The 17,556-nt window shown below is 50.1% G+C and overlaps 1 pseudogene; it reads left to right on the top strand.

Moving 5' to 3' along the window:
* The first annotated feature begins 5,714 nt into the window (after positions 1–5,714).
* Positions 5,715–12,661, top strand: LOC123150821 (L-type lectin-domain containing receptor kinase IX.1-like; annotated as a pseudogene).
* Positions 12,662–17,556: the final 4,895 nt, after the last annotated feature.

The following is a 17,556-nucleotide window of genomic DNA, read 5'->3' on the forward strand; positions in this document are numbered from 1 at the left end:
ACACATAAGTTACCCCATGCACACCACTCCAAAAAGGGCCACGTCGAGACAACACACATGGGTAATCGTCATCACTCCACCCCTAGATGTGTCCCCTAAACTCCGAGCAAACGACGCCGACTTCGCCATAGGCGATCGCCGACCCAACCCACGCAAAGGCAAAGGCCCTAGATGGGAATACATCACCAAGGCGCCGCCATCATCTGATCAAGTAGGATCAAGGGTTTTCATCAGAGCTACAATGGTTCGAGTGGGCCCGGAGGGGTGCGGCAACAATACAAATATGCCTCCAAGAAGGTACGGCCGCCGCTATCACTGGTCACCGCCATGACCACGACAGGGACAGGGTTTTCACCCAAGCTCCCGACACCACCTCATCTGCACATCATCTCAAAACGACACCCACCGAGCCAGCTCGTAGCCGAAAAATGCCAATGCGGTTGTTATATCCCTCTATTTATCATCAATAACCATCTTGCACACTCTAAAAGTCGATCTGAATGATACCCATGGCTCCATGAGAGTTCATGATCTCAATGAGCAAGTTTCAATGCAACAATACCAGCCAAGACATGAGATTTCTTTTAGAAGGCTGTTCTGATGAATCCAAATTCAAATTGCACAAGGAGGTTAATCAAGATAGATTGTGTCAAATTATTATGAGGCCGATGCATGGTCCTTCCCTAGATAGTTTTTTCGGCTATCCTAGGTTGTACTTAGAAGAACCTCCTATAGTTCTAACAAAAACCTCGCATGTTGTCAATTCTATCAATTTGTTTGTATACATATATCAAGATATAATTACATGGATATTGAAGAAAAAATATGGAACTAAGTTACCTAGAACTGTCACATTTGTCATAGGAAAATATGATCCTATGACATTATTGCTTTGCTTCGTTATTTATTTTCTTGATTGCCAAACATATTTCTTGCAGCTTAATGACACAACTCTAGCCATTTTTCTTTCGGTTAATGTGGAGATATTATTCAATAGATGTTGAGATATGGAACTAAGTTATTTGAAAAGGTCACACTAGCCAATGGAAGTACAATATTCATATCGGCGAGCTAGCATGTATATCAGATTGCTTCCCTCTTTTACCTTAGTTGGTTGAAATTTCAACAATTGGGCCATTTTAAGCTGAGATGCCCCTATACGGAAGAGGGTCTGCACAATCAGTCATTTGGTATAAGGTCACTCGTGCTTGTTAGCAAATAACACTAAGTTTGTCGCAGGGGACTATTGCACAGTCTCGAGTGTTTTATATTTCTCATGGATCGGCCTGTTGTAAATACTTGTTTGTTTGATTGTGTGGGTTAGAGAGCTAGATCTGTAAACAAGAACTAATAAGAGTCTCAGAGGATTTATCAGACATATTCTGCTTATTGAGCATTTTAGTTGTGTTGATAATGTTGAAGTGTTTTGACAAGTGCTTGGTCCTAGCAGACTGCACTAACAGATTAACTTATATATCACTAACTTCATCTTGTAGTGGTCATTCTATTGATATTGACTAAAATATACAACTAGGCGACCACCCAACAGTGAGAAATTAGGAATTCTCATAAAATAATGGAGGAGATTGTGAGTCTACTAGCCATTTAAAAGATTGGCATTGCCTTGGCAAATGGAGCTGCAGACCTGGCAAGCACACACTTTACGAAATACGGGACACAACTAATAGAGCTACAAGCCAGCATGGATCGTCTTGTGAGGGGGCTTAGTGTAATGCATGATGTGCTTTGTCCAATGGGTATACGAAACCACAACAATGCAGTATATGAGTAGTTGGAGAGGGTACGAAAGGTAGCACATAATAAGGATGACATGGTGGATAAGTACTAGTATCTAGTAGGTCGAGAGCATGATACGTGTGTTGCTTTTACCTGTAGAAAGGCTTCTGAAAACAAAGTCTCTGCTTTCTTTGTGTTGGAGATATATTTGGGATACTTGTATTTGGTAGTTTAGGATTTATAATCCGTCTCCTACCTTATCTTTAGAAGAGGCTTCTTGTCCTCCAAGTCTTGTACTCAATATATACTCGCCCTCGAGGCTCAGTAATATATCCATCATATTCCGCCGATCCTTCTCTCCCTTCTAACATGGTATCAGCCTAATCACGATCCAAACCCTAGCCGCCGCCGCTTCCGCACCCGCGCGCCGCCTCTGGGGCGGTCGGCCTCCATGACCGTCGCCGGGGGCCGCGCCGCCCGTACCTAGGGTTCGTCCGCCGGCCGTGTTGGCCGGCTGCCCTAGAGAGTCTTTTTCCCGAGCCCTTGCTCCGGGTTTTTTCGCTCTCTCGCCGGTCGTTTTGATCGGTGTTTTTCTTTTTGGTTTTTCGATCTAATCTTGATCGGTTTGCGTGGCCCGCCGCCGCCGTCGAACCTCGTGCGCCTCTACTCCGACCTCGGCGCGATCAGCCGGCCTCTCCTTCAACCTGGCGGCCACGCGCGCCGCGGCGGCCCGTCCAGGCCAGCCGCCGTCCGCGCGTCGGTTCGCCCGTCGCCCTGCGCCGGTCGTCACCGCCCTGCTCCGACCGGGACACCTGCATCGTCATGACTCGGCGGCCTCGCGCCATGTGTCGGCCAATCATAGCCGACGCTCGCGCGCCGGCCCGCCCATCGATCCACGTCACCCGCCTCCGCCGCGTCTGCACGGCGGCTCGGCGGTCTACCTCGCCGGCCTCGTCCTCGACTGCATCAGGCTCGTCGGCCGCCTCAACTCGGGCGCCACTGCTCCGTTGGTCGCTCGGGCCTCGTTGCCCGGGCGTCGGCGCTGCTTTGGCAGCCCGGGTGCCGGTGCTGACGTCCCCCGCCGTCCGTCGTCGTCGGCCTCATCCACGGACTCCGCCGCCACCCCGCCTCCACCGAGCGGCGTCCCCGACCTCGCGCGCGATCGGCTTGATCACCCGCTCGCCGCCGCGATCCGTCTCATCTACGCCGCGTGACCGACCTGGCCCGTGGGTTACGCGCGCCTCCGCAGGTCCCGTGAAGATCGTCCCCGAGTTCAGCGCGCCCCTCCACCGATCGAGCAGCAGGCTGCCGCTGCGTCGCCCCGTCGGGCCGCAGCGCCGCCGCCCCGTGGTTCTCCTCGCGGCTGCATCGACTCGTGCGTCGCCGCTGCATCGCCCCTACGGGCCGTAGTGCCATGATACGCGGTCCCAGCCGCCGCCCCGACGCCGTCCCCGCGGTTGCACCGACCCGCACTCCGCCGCTGCACCGCCCCTTCGGGCCGTAGCGCCGCGGCCCGTGGTCACCGCCGCCACTCCGAGGTCTTCCTGCCGTCGCCACGAACCTCCTACCGCCGCTGCGTCGCCCCTTCGGGCCGTAGCGCCGCGGCCCGCGGTCCACTCTGCCGTCACCGCGCGTCGACCTCTCGTGGCATGCGCCGCGCCGTCTCTCTTTGGCGCGGGAACGCCACCGTCCGCGCCGGTCTTCGTCACGCTGTCGGGTTCTTCGCCTACTTCGAGCACCACCGCCGCACTCCTAACCTAGCCGCCGCCGCCGCCGTCAGGCCGCCGCCGCCGCTCTTCTTTGGCCGCCGCCACTGCTACCTCCGTAGCTGTCGCCGCCGCCCGTCCACCCCGTTCGTCTTCGTCCAGCACGAGCCCATCGTCAGCGTCGCCGTCATCTACCCCGACCATTTCATCTACTCCGATCACCGTTGGTGACATCGGCCCCGCGCCGATGGACGCCGCAATCGTCGTCGAGTTCTTCTCTGCTGGCCTCTCCGACTTCTTCGACATGGCGTACAGCTCGTGCAGGTCCCAGTCTACGCATGCCCGGTGCTGGCAACACCGCCGCGTGCCTTCGTCCACGACGTGTCCCCGGTCCTGGCAAGCCTGGTCGGCGCTTCGTCAACTTCGTCTTCGTCCGTCTACGCATGCCCGGTGCTGGCAACACCGGCGCGTGCCTTCGTCTACAATGTGTCCCCGGGGTTGGCAACCCCGGCGCGACGCGTCGTCAACACCATTCTCCTTCCTGGCGCATCACTTCTTCGACACCACTGCGCCCATGACTAACTCGGCGCCTCCTTGCGCCCGCGGCTCCACGGCAACTCCCTCGACACCGGCAACCCGACTCGACATCGACCACGGCGTTCTTCGCACGGCTACCTCGACCACGGCTACACCACCCTACGCTCTCAGCTACTTCGACATCGGCACAAAGGGCTATCATCCGCTTGAGCAACTCGTCGGCTTCCTCTACAGTCAACGCGTCCGCGATGCGACACCGTCCACGACGCTCCCGCTAGGACTGCGGGGGGACGTCAGTCCGTCGGCTGCTATTCTCTCCAGTCTGACCGTCCGCGACGCTCCTGTTGTTCGCAACGCTACCGCTACGACTGCGGGGGGATGTTGAAGATATATTTGGGATACTTGTATTTGGTAGTCTAGGATTTGTAATCCGTCTCCTACCTTATCTTCAGGAGAGGCTTCTTGCCCTCCAAGTCTTGTACTCAATATATACTCGCCCTCGAGGCTCAATAATACATCCATCATATTCCGCCAATCCCCCTCTCCCTTCTAACACTTTGAACTAGATAGCTTTCAAGCTAAAGCAAATAGAGAAAAACCTTGCATGCTTGTTAGAGAGAAAAAAACTGTTGGGTTGCCATGATAAACAACATGGATACTAGCAACTCGAACTACATTGTCAGAAGAGAGCAAGATCAAGCAAACATGGCACACTCGTGCTATTTGGGAGGTGGTCGATGAACGATGGGGAAAGGGCTATGGATTGTGTGTGTGTGTGGGGGGGGGGGGGGGGGGGGGGAGGGTATAATGAAATCATGTACTACATGGCGATTTTGCCGCAATGACCGTCAGTGAATTTTGCTCTGCTGCTGGCATATATGTGAATGGTCAATCGGTCAAACAGTACGCCACGTAGGCAGAATACAAAGCCAAAACGTAGCGCGATGTTCGTCGGTATTCAGTGATGTGACTTTTGTGACTGTATTTCATGTATTTCCAAGTCGAATGACCGAACTGAAATTCGGGAACAAGTTCAGTGACCTCCCATGAATTTATCTGTGGAGAAAAGATTGACACAGTTGGCTCGCCACCAGTGCTGCTGGTAAATCGGGCGGAGAGATCGGCGGCGGATGGATCGATCTCGATGAAACATCCGCTGGACTGGAGGACTATAAGCGGTTACGTTATCTGTTTATGGTGACGGGCGGGCAGAATCATCAGGGACCTGTGGTGTAATCTGTTTACGTGGAGTAGTCTTTTACGGCCGAGCCAAACAAACACGAATTTTATTTTACTTTTGCATGGCCAAGCTAACAAACACGATTAACGGGACCAGTTTGCAGCGTAATAATCGGATAACGCGGAAAATTGTCGAACCAAACACGTCAGTTGACTCGCCCGTTCAACTAGTAGGAAATAGACCAGCAAACCCATATAGAAGCAAAAGAGAATTCAAAGCTATCTAGCTATCGTGGAGAAAACATGTATATATATATCACATCTTGCGTGGTGGTGATGCCACTAAAACCGAAGCCAAACATCTAGCGAGCAACAATGGCAGCAATTCACCACCTCCTCTCCGTCTCCGTGTACATCATTTGTCTCTGCTACTTGCTGTCGTTGACCAGTGCACCTCCGGGTCTGGCCACCGCGCTCTCCTTCAACTTCAACTTCTCCAGCAGCAACTCCGGCGACCTCTGCGACACAGAGCTTAGGTGCGAACGTGACGCGCGCATGGGCTCTGGCGCCATCGACCTAACAAAGAATGAGGTCAAAGCCAACTTGTACAGCGCCGGCCGGGCATCGTATGGTTGCCCGGTGCCGCTCTGGGACAATGCCACCGGCGAGGTGGCCAGCTTCTCCTCCAACTTCACGTTCCAGATCAGGCCCCAAAATGAGACGGATGAGAAGTTCCCTGGAGAAAAGTGTGACTTCAACAGCAGCGACGGCATGGGTGACGGTATGGCTTTCTTCCTAGTGCGCTACCCGTCCAGGATCCCTCCCAACAGCTACGGCATGAACCTCGCCCTCTTCAACGGCAGCAACAACTTCAACGCCACCGGCGATGACCGCGTAGTCGCGGTGGAATTCAACACCTACTTCAGCCCCATGGACCACAGCAACAACCACGTTGGCATAGATGTCAACTCCATCAACTCCAAGGCCTACACAAACGTGACCAAGCGCCTGGGCTCCGACGATGCCGTCATGACTGTCGAGGTCAGCTACGACAACCGTACGCGTGTTCTGGTCGCCCACCTCCAGATCAGCGGCGACGAGCGGTGGTACACGGTGAGCATGTCCGTGGACATGAAGAAGGAGTTGCCCCAGCAGGTTGCGGTTGGCTTCTCTGGAGCAAGCGGTATCTGCATCGAGCTGCATCAAGTATTGTCTTGGTCGTTTAGCTCCACTCTAGAAGAAGCCGCTGTACTAGCTACCAATTCGCGGCCGCCACGGTAGCTAGTGCCTGTGCTGGTGCCTTCCATAGCAGTAGCTTTTCTTGCGTTGGTCTGGGCCATCGGCATCCTAGTATGTCGGCGACGCATATGGGATTCTGATGATAATGATGACAGAGAACATGAGCAAGCTGAGTTTGAGAGGGGAGCGGGCCCTAGGCGGTACCGCTACCGTGAGCTCGCCGCTGCCACCAAGGGCTTTGCAGAGGAGGAGAAACTCGGGCGAGGGGGCTTCGGCAATGTCTATCGGGGCAGCCTGGCCGACCAAGACGGCCCGGTGGCCATAAAGATATTCTCCGCAGAATCATCAGCGCAGGGTGTTAGAATATAGAGTTGTAATCTCAACCTTCTTCCTTCTCTTATATTCTACCCAAACTCTTTCTGTCATAACCTTGTACGTCAAGCCAGGCTTCGGCCACGCATCAATATAAACTACCACGCGGCTCCTTCGATGGAGTAGGAACGCTTCATATCTTTCATGGTAATCAGAGCCACCTCTTCTCATACATCTAGCCACAATCCAAAACCCTAGAAACCACACATCATCGTCTCCATGGCTTCCTCCGCCGGCGTCTCCCTCAACCTTGGATCGCCGCCGTCTAAGAAGCTCGCAAGAGGTAATTTCATCCTCTGGAAGACGCAGGTCCTCCCAGCCCTGCGAGGCGCGCAGGTGACGGGGCTCCTGGACAACACCGATGCCGCTCCACCCAAGATTGTGGAGATCACGAAGGCAGACAAGACCACGGCCCTACAGCCGAATCCCCTATACGGACCCTGGATCGCCAAAGATCAGCAGGTTCTATCATACCTTCTCAATTCCATGTCTCCAGAAATTCTTGCACAAGTTGTTGGGAAAGATTCCACCTTTGAGCTCTGGACGACGGTGACAAATCTCTTCGCCTCACAATCTCAGTCTCGGATTACTAATCTGAGAATCGCCATCACCAATACCAAGAAGGGCTCGATGTCAAGCTCGGCGTATATGGCGAAGATGAAAAGTCTTGGGGATGAACTAGCTGCTGCAGGTCGTCCCGTATCTGATCCGGAGATGGTGGACTATATTCTGGCCGGACTGGACCGCGACTACGACCCCGTGGTGGCGGCAATCGGCGCTGTCAAAAACATCATCACAGCCGACGATCTTTTTGCCCAGATTGCTGCCTTTGATCAAAGGATGGAGATGCTAGGCGACTCATCTTCAGGCGGGTTCTATTCATCCGCTAATGCGGTCTACAGAGGCCGTGGCCAGTCCCGTGGCAGATCTCGCGGGCGTGGAGGAAGAGGCCGTGGCCGTGGTGATCGTGGTGACCGCGGTGACCGACAGTCGTCTTCCTCCAATGGAGGCGGCGGATTCAGAGGCCGTCCTCGACAGCAACAGCAACAGCAGGCTCGTGAGCAACAGCATGACTATCCAGAATGTCAGATATGCTACAGACACCATCCAGGAGGTGCACGAGTTTGCTGGTGGCGTTATGAAGAAAACGGCCAGGAAGAAAAGCAAGCACATGCAGCCTGCTATGGCGTGGACACCAACTGGTACGCCGACAGTGCAGCAACAAACCACATCACAGGTGAACTTGACAAGTTGACGATGTGGGAGAAGTACAATGGAGGCGACCAAATTCGCACGGCAAGCGGTTCTGGTATGGATATCACACACATTGGCAGTTCAATTGTTAAAACCCCCGTGAAAAATTTACACTTGACCAATGTCTTGCATGTTCCTCAAACCTCTAAAAATCTTGTTTCCGTTCATCGATTCACTCTTGATAACAATGTTCTTATTGAGTTCTATCCTTATTTTTTCTTGGTTAAGGACTTGAAAACAAGAAGAGTCATTCTTAGAGGACGGTGCGTGGGAGGACTCTACCCACTCATATCATCATCATCATCATCATCATCTTCATGGTCCAATAAACAAGCAAATATTGTCACCAAGCTATCTACATCAAGGTGGCATAGTCGTTTAGGTCATCCATCTTCAGTCATAGTTAGATATGTTCTTAGCAAAAATAAACTCTCTTATGAGCCTAGTAGTGAGTTAGTTTGTGATCCGTGTCAACAAGCAAAAAGTCATCAATTACCTTACCCAATTTCTACTAGTGTGTCTACTTCCCCTTTACAACTTATCTTTTCAGATGTATGGGGGCCAGCTCCTATTTCAGTTGGTAGATTTTCCTATTATGTAAGTTTTATTGATGACTATAGTAAATTTACTTGGATTTATCTGTTGAAAAAGCGATCTGATGTATTCCAAGTTTTCCTCAATTTCCAAAATCTTGTTGAACGCAAACTGAACTCTAAAATCATTGCTATGCAAAGTGACTGGGGTGGTGAGTATGAAAAACTAAATTCTTTCTTTCAAAAGCTTGGCATATCACACCATGTATCTTGTCCTCATGCTCACCAACAAAATGGATCCGCTGAAAGAAAGCACCGTCACATAGTTGATATGGGGCTTGCCTTGTTAGCAAATGCTTCCATGCCGCTTAAATTTTGGGATGAAGCATTCTTAACTGCTACATATCTCATCAACTTGCTTCCAAGTAAAGTTATCAAATTTGAAACACCCATTACACGACTTCTTGGTGTCACACCCAACTATACATCTCTTCGTATTTTTGGTTGTGCCTGTTGGCCCAATCTTAGGCCTTACAACACACGCAAACTCGCTTTCCGCTCAAAACGGTGTGTTTTTTTAGGCTATAGCCCCATGCATAAAGGGGTTAAGTGCCTTGATGTTCCTACTGGTCGGGTGTATATATCCAGAGATGTTGTATTTGATGAGTCCGTGTTTCCCTTTGCATCCCTTCATCCTAATGCTGGTGCACTTCTCCGCAAAGAAATTCTTCTTCTTCCTTCACATCTTCGGTCTTTTGATCATGGGGGCGACAACAATTGTACTAACCAATGTGATGATATTCCTGCTGGTACTAGTCTTTCTCTTATGCCTGTGCAGGTCCCTGGAGAAAACGGTGCTCAAAATGACCAAGATCTCGAAAATATGGCTGGTTTTGATCCTATATTTCATGCTGAGGAAGGAGACGAAGCTGGCACAGATGACGAAGAAGATCTGGCGGCGCCTGCCACCCCTGCACGCGCGCAGATCTCGGATCACGCGATCGCATCCGCCTCGGATCAAGCCCCTGATGGCTCCAGTCCTGGATCCAGGGCGGGCCACTCCCGTGCTGTCGCGTCAGCTTCAGGCGGGACCAGCAGCGGGGCCGAATCCCCCTCGCCCCGCGCGCCAGCGTCAGACGGGACCAGCGGCGGGACCAGATCCTCTCCGCATCACGCACGCCTCCAGTCGCGGTCGGGTGGCGGATCCTCTGCGCCAGTGCCTGCAGGAGGGGCAGCCACACCAGAAGCCACAGGATCCCCTGCGCATATGACGACAAATCAGTCCACTGCATCAGCAGATTCTCCTGGATCTTCTGTGGCAAGTATACCAGCGGTGCAGCGAGAGGTTTCTTCACGTGTTATGACCCGGCTACAGAAAGGTATACGGAATCCTAAAATTAGGAAAGATGGAACTATACCATATGGAATGTTGTGTATTTCAGGAGAACCAACATCGTTGAAGAACGCACTTGATGATCCTAAATGGAAAAAGGCAATGGATGAGGAGTATTCTGCGCTCATGAGGAATAAGACTTGGCATCTTGTACCAAATCAGAGAGGTAAAAATATTATTGATTGCAAATGGGTGTATAGAATTAAGAAGAAGGCAGATGGCTCCATTGACAGATATAAGGCACGTCTAGTTGCAAAGGGCTTTAAGCAACGTTATGGCATTGACTATGAGGACACCTTTAGTCCCGTTGTGAAAGCTGCAACTATCAGACTTGTGTTAGCCATTGCTGTATCCAGAGGATGGAGTTTAAGGCAGCTAGATGTACAGAATGCGTTTCTGCACGGTGTTCTGGAAGAGGAAGTGTTTATGAGACAACCACCTGGGTATGAGAGTAAGAAATTGCCATAGTATGTCTGCAAGCTTGATAAAGCACTCTATGGTCTAAAGCAAGCACCCAGAGCATGGTATTCCAGATTGAGCTCACAGTTAAAATATCTTGGCTTTGTTGCTTCCAAGGCTGACACATCCTTGTTTATTTATAACAAGGCAGGAGTAGTCATTTTTGTGCTTATATATGTTGATGATATCATAGTTGCAAGTTCTTCACAAAATGGTACTAATGCTCTTTTGCATGATTTGAGCTCAGAGTTTGCCTTGAAGGACCTAGGTGATTTGCATTTCTTCTTGGGTATTGAAGTCAAGAAAACTCAAGATGGTATTGTGTTAAATCAGGAAAAATATATTCTTGAGCTTCTGTCTCGCATGGGGATGAAAAATTGCAAGCCAATGTCTACACCTTTATCCTCCTCAGAAAGTCTCTCAGCATATGAGGGTGAGCCACTTCAAGAGGAGGAGAGTACAAGGTATAGGAGTACTGTGGGAGCACTATAATATTTAACTCTCACACGTCCAGATATCTCATTTGATGTCAACAATGTTTGTCAATATCTTCATGCACCTACTTCTGCACATTGGTCAGCTGTCAAGAGGATTGTGAGATATGTGAAACATACTATGGGAATAGGACTTCATTTCAAACGGTCTAATTCTTCTCTTGTGAGTGCATTCTCTGATGCTGACTGGGCAGGATGTAGTGATGACAGAAGATCAACTGGAGGTTTTGCAGCGTTCTTTGGATCTAATCTTATCTCCTGGAGTGCTAGAAAGCAAGCTACTGTGTCACGCTCAAGTACAGAAGCTGAATACAAGTCTTTGGCTAATGCAACTGCTGAGATCATTTGGGTTGAATCACTTCTTGAGGAATTGGGAATCAAGAAGAATCGTATCTCATGTTTATGGTGTGATAATTTGGGAGCAACATATCTGTCTGCAAATCCAGTGTTCCATGCCAGGACAAAGCACATAGAAATTGATTTTCACTTTGTACGAGAATGGGTTGCGGCAAGGAAACTTGAGATTTGATTTATTCCTTCTAAGGATCAAGTGGCTGACGGTTTTACAAAAGCACTACCAGCAAGACCATTTGAAGAATTCAAGAGTAATCTTAACTTAGGTTAGTTGAGATTAAGGGAGGGTGTTAGAATATAGAGTTGTAATCTCAACCTCCTTCCTTCTCTTGTATTCTACCCAAACTCTTTCTGTCATAACCTTGTACGTCAAGCCAGGCTTCGGCCACGCATCAATATAAACTACCACGCGGCTCCCTCGATGGAGTAGGAACGCTTCATATCTTTCACAGGGGAGGAAAGAGTTTGAGTCGGAAGTGAAGATCATAAGCCGGCTGAGGCACCGAAACCTTGTGCACTTGTTAGGATGGTCGGATAGCCCTAGAGGGCTGTCGCTCGTCTACCAACTCGTGCCGGAAGGCAGCCTTGACCAACATATACACACCAGCTGAAATTAAGTTCTCAGTTTCATTCCCAAACCGTCACTAGCCAATACAAGATTTTTATATATGGTCATTAATCTGGTTAAATTATAACAGATATAGAATAATCCTTGGCCTGGGATCTGCACTATGCTATCCCCACACGGAGTGTGATCAGTGTGTGTTGCATGGCGACATCAGACCCAGCAACATCCTCCTGGACTCATCGCGCAGCACCAAGTTAGGGGATTTCGGGCTGGCAAGGCTTGTGGAGCATGGAGCCGGGCCGCGGACCACACAGATCGTCATGGGCACTGCAGGGTACATGCATAGACCCGGAGTTCATCCGCACACGCCGGCCAACCACCCAATCCGACATCTACAGCTTCGGCATGGTTCTGCTGGAGATTGTGTCCGGCCGGCGGCCGGACATGGACATGGACGCGGAGCAACCAGCCGCAGCAGCTGACAGAGTGTCCATCCCGTTGCTCTAGTGGGTTTGGTACCTGTACGAGAAGAGCGTCATGGTCGAGGCAGTGGACGAAAGGCTAAACGGAGACGAGCAGCTCGGCGACGGCCATGATGGTATGTGGCAGGTGCACCGCGCGCTGGTCGTCGGGCTCCGTGCACGCATCCCGACCCGAGCGCGCGGCCCTCCGTCGTGCAGTTCATGAACGTCCTGCAGTCGAAGGAAGTCACACTGCCGACCCTGTCACGGCCAGGGCCGTCGTTCTATACTTTGCACGGATCACATGGCCACAATGCGTCGTCCTCGTCGGCCAATGTTTGCAGCGATGTGTCTTGGGCCAGCAGCGGCAGATGAACAAACTTACTTTACTGGGCCTGTTACGTGACAAAAGTCTCAACAGTTTACCAGCTGATTGAAGACCCCGGCCATATATATTGTTGTGTAGTTTTGTCTAGGGAAAAGTACATTTTTCGTTCCTAAACTCTATCGAAAGTATAGAAATGGTCCTTTAACTTCCAAACCAGCAAAATTTAGTCCCTCAATTTCTCAAACTGGATAACTTAGTCCTTTGATTTAATAAAAGTGGTTCTCATGCTGACTTGGCATGGTTTGACCAGTCGTCGCCCGTGTGCGGTTATTTCTTATAAGCACCGGCTGGCACCGGATGCAAAACTTTGCTTCTGCCACCCGTCCTAAGCACCTGTGTAATCCATTTTTAGGAAAAAAAACCGGGTTTTTTCTCTCAAGCACCTACGTAAGCATCTGCCATGTACAGGGCCTAAGTGGGCTAAGCATTTTGTTGACTAGTTGGCACGCGCTGACCAGTGACACAATCACCCCGACGTGCAGCGCCCAAAGTACTCCAAGGTGAAGACGGGGGAGAGCACGACACAGCGGTGTACGGCGCCGGCATCTAAGCGCGCGACATAAAGCACTCAACGCCGGCAGTGACATGGCCGCTTTGAGTTGTCCGACCAGCACCTCATGCGCCCATATGCAGCACCGTCCCCAAACAAGCTGTCTGTTGTAAAGCAGTGCCCCCCTGCGGAATGGCCTCACAAATTCTATCTCTTCTTGCCTAGAGCACAAAATGCAGTGCCCGAGCAGGTGAGAAGAAGATGGCTGCCACCAGCCAAAGTAAGCTCCCGGTTCATCTTTTTCCCTCCCCTCCTTTTTCCCTCCTTCCTCCGCCAGCAGCCGCAGCCGAGCACAAATGGCAGACCAGGCGAGCCGCCGAAGCGGGTGTGGCTGACGGCGCGGGAGCAGCTGCGCTCGGCGACAAGTGTGCGCCCCGCCGACGTGCCGCTGTCCACGACCCGCAGCACACAAATGATGGATTTGAACAAGAATTGGATGACGCGGGAACATCAACGGCGCGGTCGCCTGCGATGGCACAGGCATACCATGAGCACGAGACGGCAACATGAGCAGCAGTTAGCTGTGTCTGTGTTACGAGTTCGCCGTGAAGGCCAAACCGCCGTGTGCCTCCGTGCTGTTAGCCGGGACAACCCCGCTCGTCCCACAAAGCTCACCGTATCGCAGCTCCCTGGCCTCTGCGTACGCCCCTGACAGCCACGCAAGCTGCATGCCTACCTCCAACTGCTTGACGAAATGCCCAATTCAACATAAAAACAGCTTTTGTTCAGTCAAGGGACTAAAATAATCTGGTTTAAAATGTTGAGGGACTAATTGAAGTTGAAGGATCATTTCTATACTTTTGAGAGAGTCCAGGAACGAAAAAATATACTTTTCCCTTCTCTCTATATAAAACTGTTTATAATTGATTTTTGAATTCAAATTCTTTCAAAATAAATACAGATAGCACTTGAACTTATATTTGTCATAAAAGAGCTTCTAGCTCAGTGGCGACCGCTGGGTTGTCAATTTTTCACGTTTTGTACTTATGTATTCTGAAATACACGGTAACCGTCGTAAATCTTGAAATTTCGAGCAGTACCAAAACCTACGTAAGGAGGATCGATTATCCAAAATCCAGAGAAATGCCAATTGAAGTTGACGCACGAGGAAGTTTCGAGCATCTATTCAGAGACAGGAACGAGTAAAAGTATGCATGACAATGACTGAACTGAAACGAAGCTGGCTAAGAACTAGCACATGTCAGTTTCAGAGTTGATTAATCCTTGCAACTTGCAAAGGCATGTACGCTACTAATCCTACCAATCTAGTGGTCGAGACATGCGATGCAGATATCTTCTTCTAATGGAGGTCAAAGTTTGAGACAATTCAACGGTGTCCTGGCTATCGGCCCCGTTGTCTCTTACCGGGACTCCTATGGCCCATGGCGTACAGGATGTGCGTGACGGCGTAGTCGCCCGACGGGAGCTGCAGGAGCGGCGTGTTGTGGCGGCATTCGAGGTGGAGGCGGGGTGGGCTGTTGGTGGCGTGGAAGGCTAGCTGGGGTTCGTCGTGCGCTCTGGTCTGTGTTGGCGGCGCCTGGATGGGGCTTTGCCCAGTTTGGGATCGATGGATCCATGGTAGGATCGCAGGGTGGTGCGGGCATGTGCGAGGGCGGCGCCGGTGGCTGTGCTCCGATAGGCGGCGTTAGGTAGTGGTGGCCATCCTTCCTCTCCTCGGTTTGACTTAGGCTCGTGCTCAGGTGGACTAGAGGCATGCAATGTTGTTGCTCCGGGTAGGAGCAGTTGGATTCGATCCGAGAGGTGCTTGCGGGCGGCGAGATGTCTCTCTTCGTGGGCATGGTGGTTAGTGGCGGCGTTACCCGTGGAATTGTTTTAAATATGTGCAGCATATAAGTAATACAGTACTAATATATGTAATGTTACTATTCAGCATCCAGGGTGCAGAATAAGTTATTATTCACCGAGGTAATCTTACGATCCCTTCCTAAATAAATTATGCTTAGAATATAAATAGTTATATGCATATTGATTCAATATGTAAAATTTGGTATAAAAAACAAAAATATAGGTTATAAGATCAGAAAAATCATATTTTATGTATATTTTACACTATGTTTTTACATTCATAATTTTATGTAAGATAAAATATTTTTTACGACGAGTACATATTTTCTTACGTTCTCTTTTTATGTATGAAATAAGACAAAATTTAGAAGACGTAAAAATACGATGCATTGATGTCAAAATAGAGAGGGGTTGAAGAATAACTATTCCTCACCCAGGGTAATGAATAGCGCGACCCCTAATATATGAGGAATATTAACAAAAAACTAGCATAAGTAATACATTACTAATATATGAGGAATATTAACAAAAAACTAATCAAGATTTGTTTTGTCTACATCTTCCTCTAGATTTTAAATTTATATCGCAAAAACAAAATAGGAAAATAACCAAACAACCCATAAGATCAAAAACTTAAATTGTTAACAAATATCTAATGCGATACGAAATTCATCAATATTAAAAGTATGTGAGAAGCTAACTATAGCAAGAACGGTAATTTGGTGAACCTTTTTTCAATAAATGAAGCACAAAATTTAGATCTATAAATACCTATATCCATAATTTTGTTGTGGACCCTTACTCTCTATGCAGCATAGTAGTTTTAGTTTTCCAACTCTCATACATCTATTTCTATTTTCATCCCTCAACCACTATTTTTATGTAGAAGTCTTAAATCCATAAATGCCATCAGATTTGGTTTGTTTTGTTCTTTAGAGTTAACAAATACTAGCCCGCGCATGGAGCGGGCCACTTTGCTAGTTCACATAATAGTAGTGTATAATACTGCCTTCATAGTGCCTACTCTAACCCCCTCATTTCGGAGCCTTGGGCGGCGCGTCGGTGCAGCACTTTTATAGACATACACTTTTCACAAGATGGAGGGAGTAGTATCATAGACGTTCTGCTCGGGTGAGAAGGTGATCCATCATTTTTTCTTTCGATGGCTGCTATGGTGGTGCCGGAGGCAGGTGATGGGTGTTGGTGTCAAGCTCAGAGACGTTCTATTGTCTTTTCAGTTTTTTCATGTCGGTCTTTATGTGACTTGTACTTTAATATTTATGATATGAATGAGACACATATTACCATGCAAAAAAAGTAGCATAGATGATCATATTTATTGTCATGCATGACACAAAGTAGCATAGCATTTAATATGATACAATATCTACCTATGTTACTATAACCCCCTCTCTTTTCTTTAATTCTCTGACACATCAGCATATTTGCTATTCCCGAGTGCATAATACCGGCTAAGATACCACCACTATGGCCAGCCTCAGGCAGCCGAGAAACAAGGTTGGGACGCCGACGCCGCCTCTACCTCCACGACCATCGATAGCTCCGAGGAACAAAGGAGACAGCTCCACACATGCCTCCACCCCCGTCTCCGAGCGGATGGAGCTCCAACCACCGCTCCGCGGTACGATGAGCATGACGTACATCCTGGTGATCCGCCACTACCTGCGGGCGGCAACCTCAAGAGGATTGGATGGTGATGGCGAGAGTGGGACTGGCTAGGATTGGGCGCTGGCGTCTGGCTTAACAATAACCAGATTTGGAGCCTCGGGCGGCGCACCGGTGCAGCACGCGCCCCGGCCTTTCTCATATCCACTCAGATATTGCCTAGATATGATGGGTGCCGGCCAACCCAGTCGTACATGCCTGGTTTGAGAAGGTCGGCTGGACCACGATTTTGTGGCCAGTCAGCATTTGAGGAGCCCGACTGGATATGATGGGTGCCGGCCAGCCGGGCGTTCCAGAGATTCCTCACGGGATGTGCTTCATGCTTCAATCTACCACTGCTGCTCGTCCACTAGTAGAAAGGAGGGCTTTGGTTCAGGCCGGGTCAGCCCATTAGTCCCGGTTCAGTCCAGAACCGGGACCAATGGAGGCACCGGTCCCGGTTTGTCTGGACCTTTTGGTCCCAGTTGGTGGGACGAACCGGGACCAATGGGCCTGGCTCCTGGCCCACCACCATTGGTCCCGGTTGGTGGCTTGAACCGGGACCACAGGCTGCCCTTTAGTCCCGGTTCATGCCACGAACCGGGACCAATGAGGTGCCTATATATACCCCTCGCCCGCGAGCAGAGCACTCCAGAGTGCTCTGTTTTTCTCTGGCCAGTGAGGGGAGGGCTTTATGGTGCTCTAGCTCACCTCCTATGCACATGAGGTGTTTGATGAAATGCCCGAGCCACACTAGTTAAGCTTTTCTCCTCTCGAAGCTCGACCTCAAAGCTCCATTTTCCTCGAGATTTGTCTAGGTTTAGCGGCCCGTCACGTCCCATTCCCGTCTTCACCACCGTT

This window comes from Triticum aestivum, chromosome 7A (genome assembly GCF_018294505.1).
Source record: "Triticum aestivum cultivar Chinese Spring chromosome 7A, IWGSC CS RefSeq v2.1, whole genome shotgun sequence".
Taxonomy (NCBI): Eukaryota; Viridiplantae; Streptophyta; class Magnoliopsida; order Poales; family Poaceae; genus Triticum; species Triticum aestivum.